Genomic DNA, 11,283 nt, shown 5'->3' with positions numbered 1-11,283 from the left:
AAAGTCTAAGGACTAAAATGTAAATTTCTAGAATAAAAAAATTAAGTGAAATGCGAAATGATAAGTGCAGCGGGCCGAAACTACTTCGGTTTCAGCCTACCGCCACTTTCGGCCCAGCTGGCCAACGGGGGGTGCGAGGCGGGTGGGCGAGCTGGCGTTCCAAATTGGGCCGCCACGTCAGCCCATCACCACCCGCGAAGTGGAGGGTGCTGGGGAGGGAGAGCGAGCCGGCCTGTGCGGGCGCTAGTGCACCAGGCCATGGCCCAGCTTAGCACAGTCCGTGCGTGGCTCGGATAAGAGGCCTGGGTGGCCACCAGTTAGGGTAAGGAAAACCCTAACCGTTCTCCCCAACCTCCCCCAGCTCTTCAACCGCCTCTGAGCTCCCGCCGCCGCCATTCCAACTGCCATCGCCGCCGCTCCCGCTCCTCACATCGCCGCCGCAGATCCACCACTGCGGCCGCCGGATCCGATCATGCCTCGGCTGGATCTCCCCATCCACCCCCTTCTCGTCCGTTCCCGACTGCGCCTAGGCCTCCCCCTCGTGGGAGCGAGAGGGGCGAGGCTCGGTGCTGCACAGGGTTGCCCCGGTCGGGATAAGCCCAGTCGGGATGACCCGGTGCAGGCCGGGGCGGCTGTTGGCCGCCGCTGTCATGTTGGGGCGCGTGGGAGTGGGAGTTGGAGGTGGTGGTGGATGGGCGAGTTCTGGCTTGGAGTAGACCACCAGTGCCGCCGCGCCGGAGCTCGTCACATTGTTGTAGTATGGCGGGACTCCACGGCGCGAGGCCATGGTGCCCTGAGGCTCCAGCCCGGCGGCCCTGGGGTGTCACGCGGCCGTAGCGCTCTCTGACGGGCGTTGGCGTGTACGGCGGAGTCTCCAGCAAGTATGATGATAAGGAGGAGCGGATTGGCGGGTACGTCGGCGAGGGAGGCCGGCGTGGGGAGGTGATGCCGTAGGCGTGCGGTGCTGCAACCGATGGCCCACCCTCGTCGTGGAAGTATGACATCCATTCGTGGATGGAGCAGTAGGTGGTGACCTCGAGTGGCGCTGGCGATCCTCCATGCTTGATCCGCACCCTGGCCGTCCATCCATGAGATGGGTAGTGGCGTGGGCAGCGCACGAGGATACAGCCCTCTGCGAAGCAGGAGTCCAGCATCACGGGAGGCCCCAAGTGAGCTGCGAGGTTGTTGGCGTGGCGAGCTGCATCAACATGTTCTCCACCACGGCGTCCACGACGGCGAGGGCGGCGTATTGGAGCTCGGACTGCTCCCAGAAGCTGCTGGCGAAGAAGACAACAAAGTTCAAGCATCTTGGGTGAGCGCATCGGCATCTTACCCTTGCTGTCACCGGTGATCTCCTCCTTCTTCTTAGTTGGCGAGAGCCAACAATGCTGATAACATGTTGTGACTCAATGTAATCGTGTGTGAACAGTAGAACAGGGAGATGCAAAATTGAATGAGCAAATCTTTATTGACGGCAACAGTACATATTTATAGGGCCAGGAGCAGGGGAGCGTCGCTGGCGAAGTCGGCAACATGGGCGCCGTCGCCCATCTAGCATGACCCGCGAGAATTGCGCAATTATGCGAGTGGACTTGGTCCTGGTGCTATGCGAGCACGGGAGACTTCCCGCTTCTTCTTTTCTTTTCACTGTGGATGAGGTCATGAGGATGCTTAGGTGTCCGCCTCCCTCTATCAATCTGAGACCAGTGTGTGGGGCAACCTCACCTCGACATCGATCAGGGCTCCAGCTAATCCGTGCAAGCCCAGCATCCTGGTTGGGAATTCACTCTACTGGTTCCTTCTTGGTAATGAGGATGGTGGCATCCTTGAGTTTAATCTGGACAGGAAGAGTCTCGCTGTGATTAAACACCCTGTAGGTGCACATGTTATAAAATGCCCATGTTTTCAGTGATAGGAAATGCGATGCTACGCTAGCTACCACGTTCAACAAAGATCTCATGTAAGCGGATGATCATGGATCATTACCACTAGACGCGCAACACAACGGAAGTAGAGTTGGGGTAGCTCACCCCAAGTAGTCGCATGTCGGTGAAGAGGAAGCAGATAACGGCTCGCAGCTCCTCCTCCTTGTCCCACCGATCAGCACCATAGCAACGCAGCATTGCCTCCTCAAAGTCCACAGGTACGGGGTGGGAACGCCAGTCACCATGTGCTAGCACTGCACGCTCGGCTAGGGTTGCATGGAGAAGAGGGACAGCGACAGCTAGGGTTTGTGGCCCAAGGGTGTTGGCCGCCCACAGCCCCGCCCCTCATTATATAGACCCCACTTAATGGGCCTTCACGCTGGAAGCCCATTAGGGTTCTAATCCTCCTCGGATCAATATCCGGCCCACGCATGATTGCCTCTTGGGCATATCGCCAACAATCTCCCACTTGCGCTAGAGACGATCATAAAGGCAAGTTTTTGTTCCAACCTGTTAACTGTGTGACCCGTAAGGTTTATATGTGAGTAGTTGTACTGCAAGGACCGTTCTTGCACCACTAATTAGCAGAGGCACGTAGCAGGGCGTGCTGATTCCCACGCACACATAAAGATCATATCGGCAAAAACCTTTGGATATACACATTCACTAATCCCTTTGCCTCAGGATACCAGTCAAGCTCAAGGTGAATGTCATGCCATCCTTGTGATAGCTCGACCATTTAACTCGATCTTGCAGTGGATTACAATTTATAACTAACTCTTTAGTCACTTGCTGATTATCTCTTTAATAAATTTGTCACGGCCATGCACTTTCTTAATCCAACTACATCGAGGGGCCCAGAGATATCTCTCCTGTTGTCTAGGAGGGGCAAATTCCATCTTGATCCGCTCACATTCCATTCCATATTTCATGATACATCCAAAGACTACTTTTATAGCCACCTAGTTATGGAGTAGTGTTTAGTAGCCCCAAAATGCACCACTATGCACAGTGCAAAACAATGGTGATCTTAGGTCAAAGGATTCAGCAGGTATACCACGCGAGACCAACTGATGGCACATTTTAAGACAACTACCTCCACAGTGTCTTGAGGTGGGTCAATCCAACACCATGTTCCCTAACATGTGTCCACATTATTGATTTAATATCTCCATATCTATGATCTGTGAAGCATGATCATCAATCAATACATGTACTAGTTTATAAACCATTATTGTTCCTTATAATGGCAAAACTAGGGATCATTAGAAAGACAATATAATAATAAGAGAGTTTCACAAAAAAGTCACAGCACTTGTTAATCAATGTAAATAATTGTCATTTAGGGAACAAATAACACTTTATTGAATAAAACACAAACTTAGACATGATTACAATAATCTCCCACTCACACTAGAGTCAACCATGCAAATATCTAACACCCATGGAACTCATATGCGCCTCATGCTTCTGTTGTGAGAGGGCCTTCGTCAACGGATCAGCAATGTTTAAATCCGAGTGCACCTTGCAAATCTTCACATCACCTCTATCGATTATCTCACGGATAAGATGATAGCACCGCAGTACGTGTTTGGACTTTTGGTGTGATCTAGGCTCCTTAGCTTGTGCAATGGCACCACTATTATCACAATAGAGGCCCATTGGACTGGATGCACTAGGAACAACACCCAACTTAGAAACTTTCTAATCCAAACAGCCTCCTTCGCAGCTTTTGAAGCGGCTATGTACTCGGCCTCTGTCGTGGAATCTACTACAGTTTCTTGCTTGGAACTTTTCCAGCTCACTATCCCTCTATTGAGGCAGAACACAAAAACCAGATTGCGATCTAAATTCGTCTTTGTCAGTTTGGAAGCTAGCATCGATGTTACCATTTACAACAAGCTCCTGCTCACCTCCATAGACTAGGAACTTATCCTTACTTCTTCTAAAGTACTTCAGAATATTCTTGGCTGCGACCCAGTGAGCCTCTCCTAGGTTTGACTAGTATCTACTTGCAACACTTAGAGCATAGGCTATATCAGGGCGTGTACTAAGCATGGCATACATGATGGACCCAATACCCGAAGCATATGGAATCGCACTAATCTTCTCTTGCTCATCAGATGTTGAGGGACACTAACTCTTGCAGAGACTGACACCATGTGACATTGGAAGAAAACCCTTCTTTAAATCCTGCATATTAAACATTTTCAATACCTTGCCAATATATGTATCTTGGCTTAATCCAATTAGCCTTTTTGATCTATCTCTATAGATCTTAATGCCCAAAATATATGCAGTCTCACCTAAATCTTTCATTGAGAAACTTTTTCCTAGTGAAGATTTAGTGGCTTCTGTTAGGGATAGATCCCCTGGGTACCGCAAGGAAGTTACCCGTGAGGAAGAAGAAGTCTGATTCCTATTAGGATTCCACTGTAATCCTATTAGGACTCATACCTTGTAATCCTACTAGGACTCCTATCTTGTAATCCTACTAGGAACCCCGTCCCCTGGGATATATAAAGGAGGGCAGGGATATCTAGATAGGCAGAGAACCAACAGAGAGCAGCCAATAGGCAACTCAACACCCAAGCACAGGGCGCAATATACAACACCCCAAAACAGGACGTAGGGTATTACGCTACTCTAGCGGCCCAAACCTGTCTAAATTTGTGTCTTGTGTCCTTGCGTTCACCTTCAATTTCCAGATCCGGCGATCCCTCACCAAATAATCACCTACCTTAGGGTATCCCTAGGTAGGCCGACGGTAAAAACACCGACAGCTTCCAACATTAGAATGTCATTCCGATCAACAATATGTCATCCACATAAAGGGCTAGAAATACAACCACGCTCCCACTAGCCTTTTTATAAAAACAAGGCTCTTCTTCATTCTTGATGAAGCCAAACCCTTTGACTACTTCATCAAAACGAATATTCCAACTCCGAGATGCTTGCTTTAACCCATAAATGGACTTTTGAAGCTTGCATATTTTTCCAGCATTTTTAGGATCGACAAAACCTTCAGGTTGTATCATATACACATCCTCACTAAGGTTTTCATTCAGAAAAGCTATTTTGACATCCATTTGCCACATCTCTAGTCATAAAATGTGGCAATAGCTGGAAGAATCTGAATAGACTTTAGCATTGCGATGGGCGAAAATGTTTCATCATAATCAACACCTTCAATTGATTAAACCCTTTCGCCACCAATCGTGCTTTATGGATATGAACATTTCATCCATGTCTATCTTTTTCTTAAATATCTACTTGCACTCCACTGGTTTCACACCATCAATGGGATCAACCAAGTTTCAAACTTGATTTCCGTGCATGGATTCTATTTCGGATTTCATGGCTCTAAGCCATTTCTCAGAGTTTGGTCCCATTATTACTTCCGTATAGATCTTAGGCTCATCATTATCCAATAACAATACGTTGCACTGCCCCGTGGTTAGGAGCGCGACGTGGGGCTGGTTCTTCCACAACGGGTTCTGCAACTCCTTGTTCATCCCGTGAAGGTTTAGTGGGGGCTGAAACCGTTTCAGATACTTCTTGAATTTCATCAAGTTGCACCTTGCTCCCACTAACTTTTTTTGAGAGAAACTCTTTCTCCAAGAAGACACCATTACAGGCAACAAACACTTTGCCTTCCACTTGATTGTAAAAATAATATCATTTGGTTTCCCTCGGATACCCCACAAAGAAAAACTTGTCTGATTTTGGGGTGAGCTTATCGGACATCAAACGTTTGACATAAGCCTCACATCCCCAAACTTTGAGGAAAAATAATCCAAGATGTTTCCTAGTCCATGTCTCATATGGAGTCTTTTCCACAAACTTAGTTGGAACCTGGTTCAGTGTAAACACAGCAGTTTCTAGAGCATAACCCCAAAATGACAGTGGAAGATCAATTTGGCTCATCATCGACCCAACCATATCTAACAAGGTTCGGTTCCTCCGTTCTGAGACCCTATTCCATTGAGGCATTCCAGATGGAGTCAATTGTGGAACAATTCCACATTGTTTCAGATGATCACCGAATTCATGGCTCAAATATTCACCCCCACGATCAGATCACAGAAATTTAATTGTCTTGCCCAATAGATTTTGTACTTCATTCTAAAATTCTTTGAACTTTTCAAACGATTCAGACTTGTGCCTCATTAAGTAGATGTATCTGTATCTACTAAAGTCATCAGTAAAAGTGATGAAGTATTGAAAACTACCTCTGGCTACTGTGCTCATTGGTCCACATACATCGGTATATACAAGTCCCAACAAGTCACTTGCCCTCTCACTTTGGCCAGTGAAGGGCGCTTTAGTCATCTTCCCAAGTAAACAAGACTCGCATGTGTCAAATGATTCAAAATCAAATGAGCTCAATAAACCATATTTATGGAGTTTTTCTATGCGCTTCTCATTTATATGACCTAAGCGACAATGCCAAATAAAAGTGGGATTCAAATCATCCGGTCGAAGCCTTTTTGCATTAATGTTATAAACAGGTTTATCCTCGAGACCAAGAACATACAATCCATTCACCAATGGACAATGAGCATAAAGTGTATCATTATAATAAATTTAACAACGCTTGCTCTTTATTACAATCTCATACCATCAACTTCTTCCAAACATGAAGAAGAAATAATGTTCTTACTCAAAGCAGGAATGCAATCACAATTATTTAATTCCAAAACTAATCCAGAGGGTAACGACATGCGATAAGTGCCAACTGCCATGACCACAACCTTTGCACCATTGCCAACACGAACATCCAACTCGCCCCTTGCAAATCTTCTAGTCCTTTGAAGTCCCTGCAACGATTTGCAAGTGTGAATCATCGACCCAGTATCAAATACCCATGATTCACTAGAAGATATAGCTAATTTCTATAATATTTATAACATTTATACCTGAGGCGGAAGTCTCACTTCCCTTCTTCTTCTTCAGATCCTCCAAGTATTTCTTGCAGTTTCTTGACCAATACCCCTTGCCATGGCAATGGAAGCATTCATCATTAGGAGTAGGGCCAGATTTGACCTTTGGCTTTTGCTTAGAGCTTGAGGGCTCATTAGGAACCTTTCCTTTAGCTTTGCCTTTGGGAGGCGCCCAACGGTTCCTCTTTTTTTCTCCTTCTGAACCACCATCACATGAGTGGGGTTTTTCTTAATGCTCTCCTCTGCTGTTTTTAGCATCCCATGCAATTCAGCCAATGTTTTCTCCATATCATTCATCTGAAAGTTCATGATAAAAGGCTCATAGCTTGCCGGGAGCGATTGTACAATGACATCAATAGCCAGGTCAGGCTTGAGTTCAGAACCAAGTTTCTCCAAAGTGTCAATGTAACCAATCATCTTGATCACATGAGGACCGACCGGGCTACCCTCTGCCAGCTTGCACGCAAATAAGGATTTTGAGATGTTGTACCTCTTAATCCTAGCTTGGTTCTCAAACATTCCATGCAGCCCCTCAATCATGGAGTACGTATTCACATCATACCCTGCAAAAACGAGTTAGGCGCAATACACATTCTACTATAGGGGTATGAAGAGGCCGCTATCAATAGATTGTAACCTCGGGTCTTAGGGTAACGCCCTGAAAGCTCTTCGGGAAATCATAGATTGTATCTATAGAATCGCTACGAAAATCTCATCGGATTGATCCAATCAAGCCGATTCAGGGTCATTCATATTGTCCCTTATTTTCACTAGATCAATCATATTGACCATCGCGACAGGTACATCAGAGAAGACCACAACACATGACTTAGATATGCCGATTCAATCTCTTCTCGTTTGCACAATTAGCCCAAATGGTGATTCCAGCCGGTACAGGCATGTCGTGCGCACAGTAGATAAAGAACACAAACTAATCTATATTCATCGTGATGCTATCAACTCGTACTGATCCCACACCATGCATCAATCTATACATCGCATATGAACAGATTGCAAAACCCTAAGCAAAGCATATCTCTATATGCGCATACAGACCAAAGGCTAAACATGATCACTCTGGTACCACTGATGGGAAACGGGGACGCTATGCTAGCTACCGCATTCAACAAGGATCTTATATAAGCGGATGATCATGGATCATTACCACTAGACGCGCAGCATAGCGGAAGTAGAGTTGGGGTAGCTCGCCCCAATGTAGTCGTGCGTCGGTGAAGAGGAAGCAGATCATGGCTCGCAGCTCCTCCTCCTTGTCCCGCCGATCAGCACCACAGCAACGCAGCAGCACCTCCTCGAAGTCCACATGTACGGGGCGGGAACGCCAGTCACCAGTGTGCTAGCACCGCGCGATCGTCTAGGGTTGTGTGGAGAAGAGGGGCGACGGCAGCTAGGGTTTGTGGCGCAAGAGTGTTGGCTGCCCACAGCCCCGACCCTCATTATATAGACCCCACTTAATGGGCTTTCATGCTGGAAGCCCATTAGGGTTCTAATCCTCCTCGGATTAATATCCGGCCCACGCATGATTGCCTCTGAGGCATAGCACCAACAGGATTTTGTATTATGTATCAACCACCATGAAAGATGTACCTTAGATCTTAATCTTCTATTTGTTTAGCTCTCATCCCGACGTCATCCTGCTTGCCTGAACCAAATCTTTTCTTCTGCAGCTGCAAATGATTTGCAGCCTATTTTCTGAAATTATGATTCGTATGGACCACAAAAAATCAGCCAGGAAGGATTGTCTGCCTGCTGTCTTGGAGCACAGCTTCTGGATAAACAGTGTGCTGTTTCACCACATAGTTTCTTGCTAGATCTATGTCTCCATAGCCTTTCTGTGTTTATCCATACCTACCCCGTGCTGTATATCTCATAGCTTTGGTCCTGTCTATCCTTTGGTTGCTCTGTCTCCACGAGTCGAACACTTTCACCTACTAATAATACAGAAAAATCGAGCTAACTGGTACCTTCTGGTTCCCATCCTTGTCTGATTTGTTTTTCCTGGATCTAACTCTTCTGCTTTGCTGCCAGTTTTCCACCATCCTTCCATTGCCTTCTACGGCCCTCCCTGTTGTGTGCCTTGGGCTAGTTAGTCTACTCCCATCCCTGCCCTTCACTTCTTGCACATATGTGTGTTCCTGTTCATATATAAGATTGCTTCTTTCACTCTTTACCACACCAAGTACACCCTCCCATCTCAAATATTTGAAGTTGGTTTACTTCAATTTTGTACTAACCAACGTCAAATATTAAAGGGTGGATGTAGTACTTCTCCTCCACTGTCCTTCGTCTGCCTATATTTACATGGAAACTTGATTCAAACTATCAGCGTCAGTTTCTACAACTTTGTAGCTTTGTTATTCACATCCTTTTTTTTGTTGTGGAGCTGAAGCCCCAATTTTCACATGTTAATTATTCTTTTTTCAGAAGTAGGAGTGATGGTTTTCGGGGGGGAAATTAGGGGTGATGATTTTCAAGAACAAAAATAGTTATGGCTTACACTTGCCAGCAAGTCATGGCTCTGTTTTACACTTTTAGATGTTAGATGTTACCTTCTTATTGCTAGGTGCAAGCTAACCATTGCTGCTGTTTTCTTCACAGATTCCCAAGATGAAGATTGGAGAAATCAATGTGGTGCGGTTTCATTGCTTTTGTGCGCTGTTAGTGCTACCTGTTATCTTCCGCATGGGATTGGCGTTCCAGGCCTCGTCAACTGTTATTTGGACCTGTCAAATTTATCTAACCTCTTGAATTTATTGGTTCCAGAGTTGTTCCTTGCTAGTAGTGTTAATTTTGAGCGGTTCTGATTGACAGTTTGTATTTACTCATGCAGCAACGGTGGCGGCCAGACCAAGCGGCTAATGTTGGTGGAGACTAATTGAGGAATGAGGAGCCAAACGTGTAGGTTTAGCTATTACAAAGAATCGGATTGCTACGCGTGGTGAAACGGTCTTATTACAAAGGTCGAACACGCACACGCCGGATTGGTTATAGCCTAATGAGGAGGAGGTTGGACGATGATATAGGTTGTTAATTCCAGCGCATTGCATTTGTATTATGCACTTCATCATGCATAGTTAAAAAAGAGATGGGATAAAGTTGTACCATTGTGTAGAGGGAGATACGACTTGAGCTTGATATCGGAGGCTAGAAAAACGTGCCTACATTTTGGGCCAGCCTTTATGGACAGAAACACAAGCAAGTGGCAATTAATTGTGTTGAATAGTCTACGGAGAAACAATATCATACAAAGCATATATGACTTATTTCGATAAAATAAAACTTTGGATTTGGATTCAAGACTCGGGAGACTACTGGACACGTGTCATCAATGGCTTATTTTTCAAATTTTGGAAGATAAAGACTGGAAGACTCAAGACTAATTTGACCATTATCCTGATTCTTCAATTCAACATAAGACTTGGGGACTACTCCATATGAAGTGCGATTTTCATCACATCCTATATAAAAGAACACTACTCGGGGTACGAGCACCTCACAGCCTCGAGACAGCCAAGAAAGTACTCGAAAGACACCTTCAAGATGGAGCTTCAGAAGAACTCGAAGAGATTTTCAGAAGTACTCGGAAGGCTACAGTACTCAGCTACGAAGAGCTCAGGGACTTGGCAGACCTGGGGCCACGATCTGCGCATATGGCATGAATATTCTAGAATAAGGAATGGGGCATGTCTCATATCTTATATCTCTTATAAGCTACTCGGAATAGAAGGAAACTACCTGAGTAGGACTCGGGTAGGACCCCTAAGCTCGTATCTGGATAGAATATATGTAACAATATCCCTCCAAACTATATAATAGCGGACAGGGACTCCCTCCGACATACAATCATCTAAGGCAATACAAACCACTTAGGCTCCTTGCGGCCCGAACCTATCTAAATCTTTATGTGCCTTACACCTTCGAGTTTCTGATCTCAGCGACACCTCACCTACAATCTATCACCTCGGGGGTAGGGATCGGAATGTGAATGCGGATATCCGAAATATCCCATATCCATATCCGCTTAAACATCAATATGGATATCCGTATCCGTATTCAAATTTAATGTGGTAGTAAAATAAATACATCCAAAACCAATTTCCATTGTTTTTCACGATCCAATTCCACATCCGTATTCGACAATATCCGACGCTATCCGTATCCGTTTTTATAGAACTATTTAAAAAGTTATATTTATTTTCCATAACCAATGTTATTAATTTTTACAGTAAAGTTATAAATTCTTGTTTTATCTATTATGAGTAAATTACTTTTAAAATTTTTATTATATATTAATTAAAAATATTTATATATTTATTGAAAATACATTTTTATTTTTATCAAGGATAGATCCTCTGGATACCGCAAAGAAGCTACACGTGAGGAAAAAGAAGTCTGAT

The 11,283-nt window shown here is 45.2% G+C and overlaps 1 long non-coding RNA gene across 1 annotated transcript; it reads left to right on the top strand.

Moving 5' to 3' along the window:
• Nucleotides 1-8,608: 8,608 nt before the first annotated feature.
• Nucleotides 8,609-9,983, top strand: LOC112900234. The gene is made up of 2 exons (XR_003230163.1): nucleotides 8,609-9,371; nucleotides 9,485-9,983. It is a non-coding gene; the product is annotated as an uncharacterized LOC112900234 (long non-coding RNA).
• The last annotated feature ends 1,300 nt before the right edge of the window (nucleotides 9,984-11,283 follow it).

This window comes from Panicum hallii, chromosome 7 (assembly GCF_002211085.1).
Source record: "Panicum hallii strain FIL2 chromosome 7, PHallii_v3.1, whole genome shotgun sequence".
NCBI lineage: Eukaryota > Viridiplantae > Streptophyta > Magnoliopsida > Poales > Poaceae > Panicum > Panicum hallii.
This window is presented reverse-complemented; position numbering and strand designations above follow the sequence as displayed.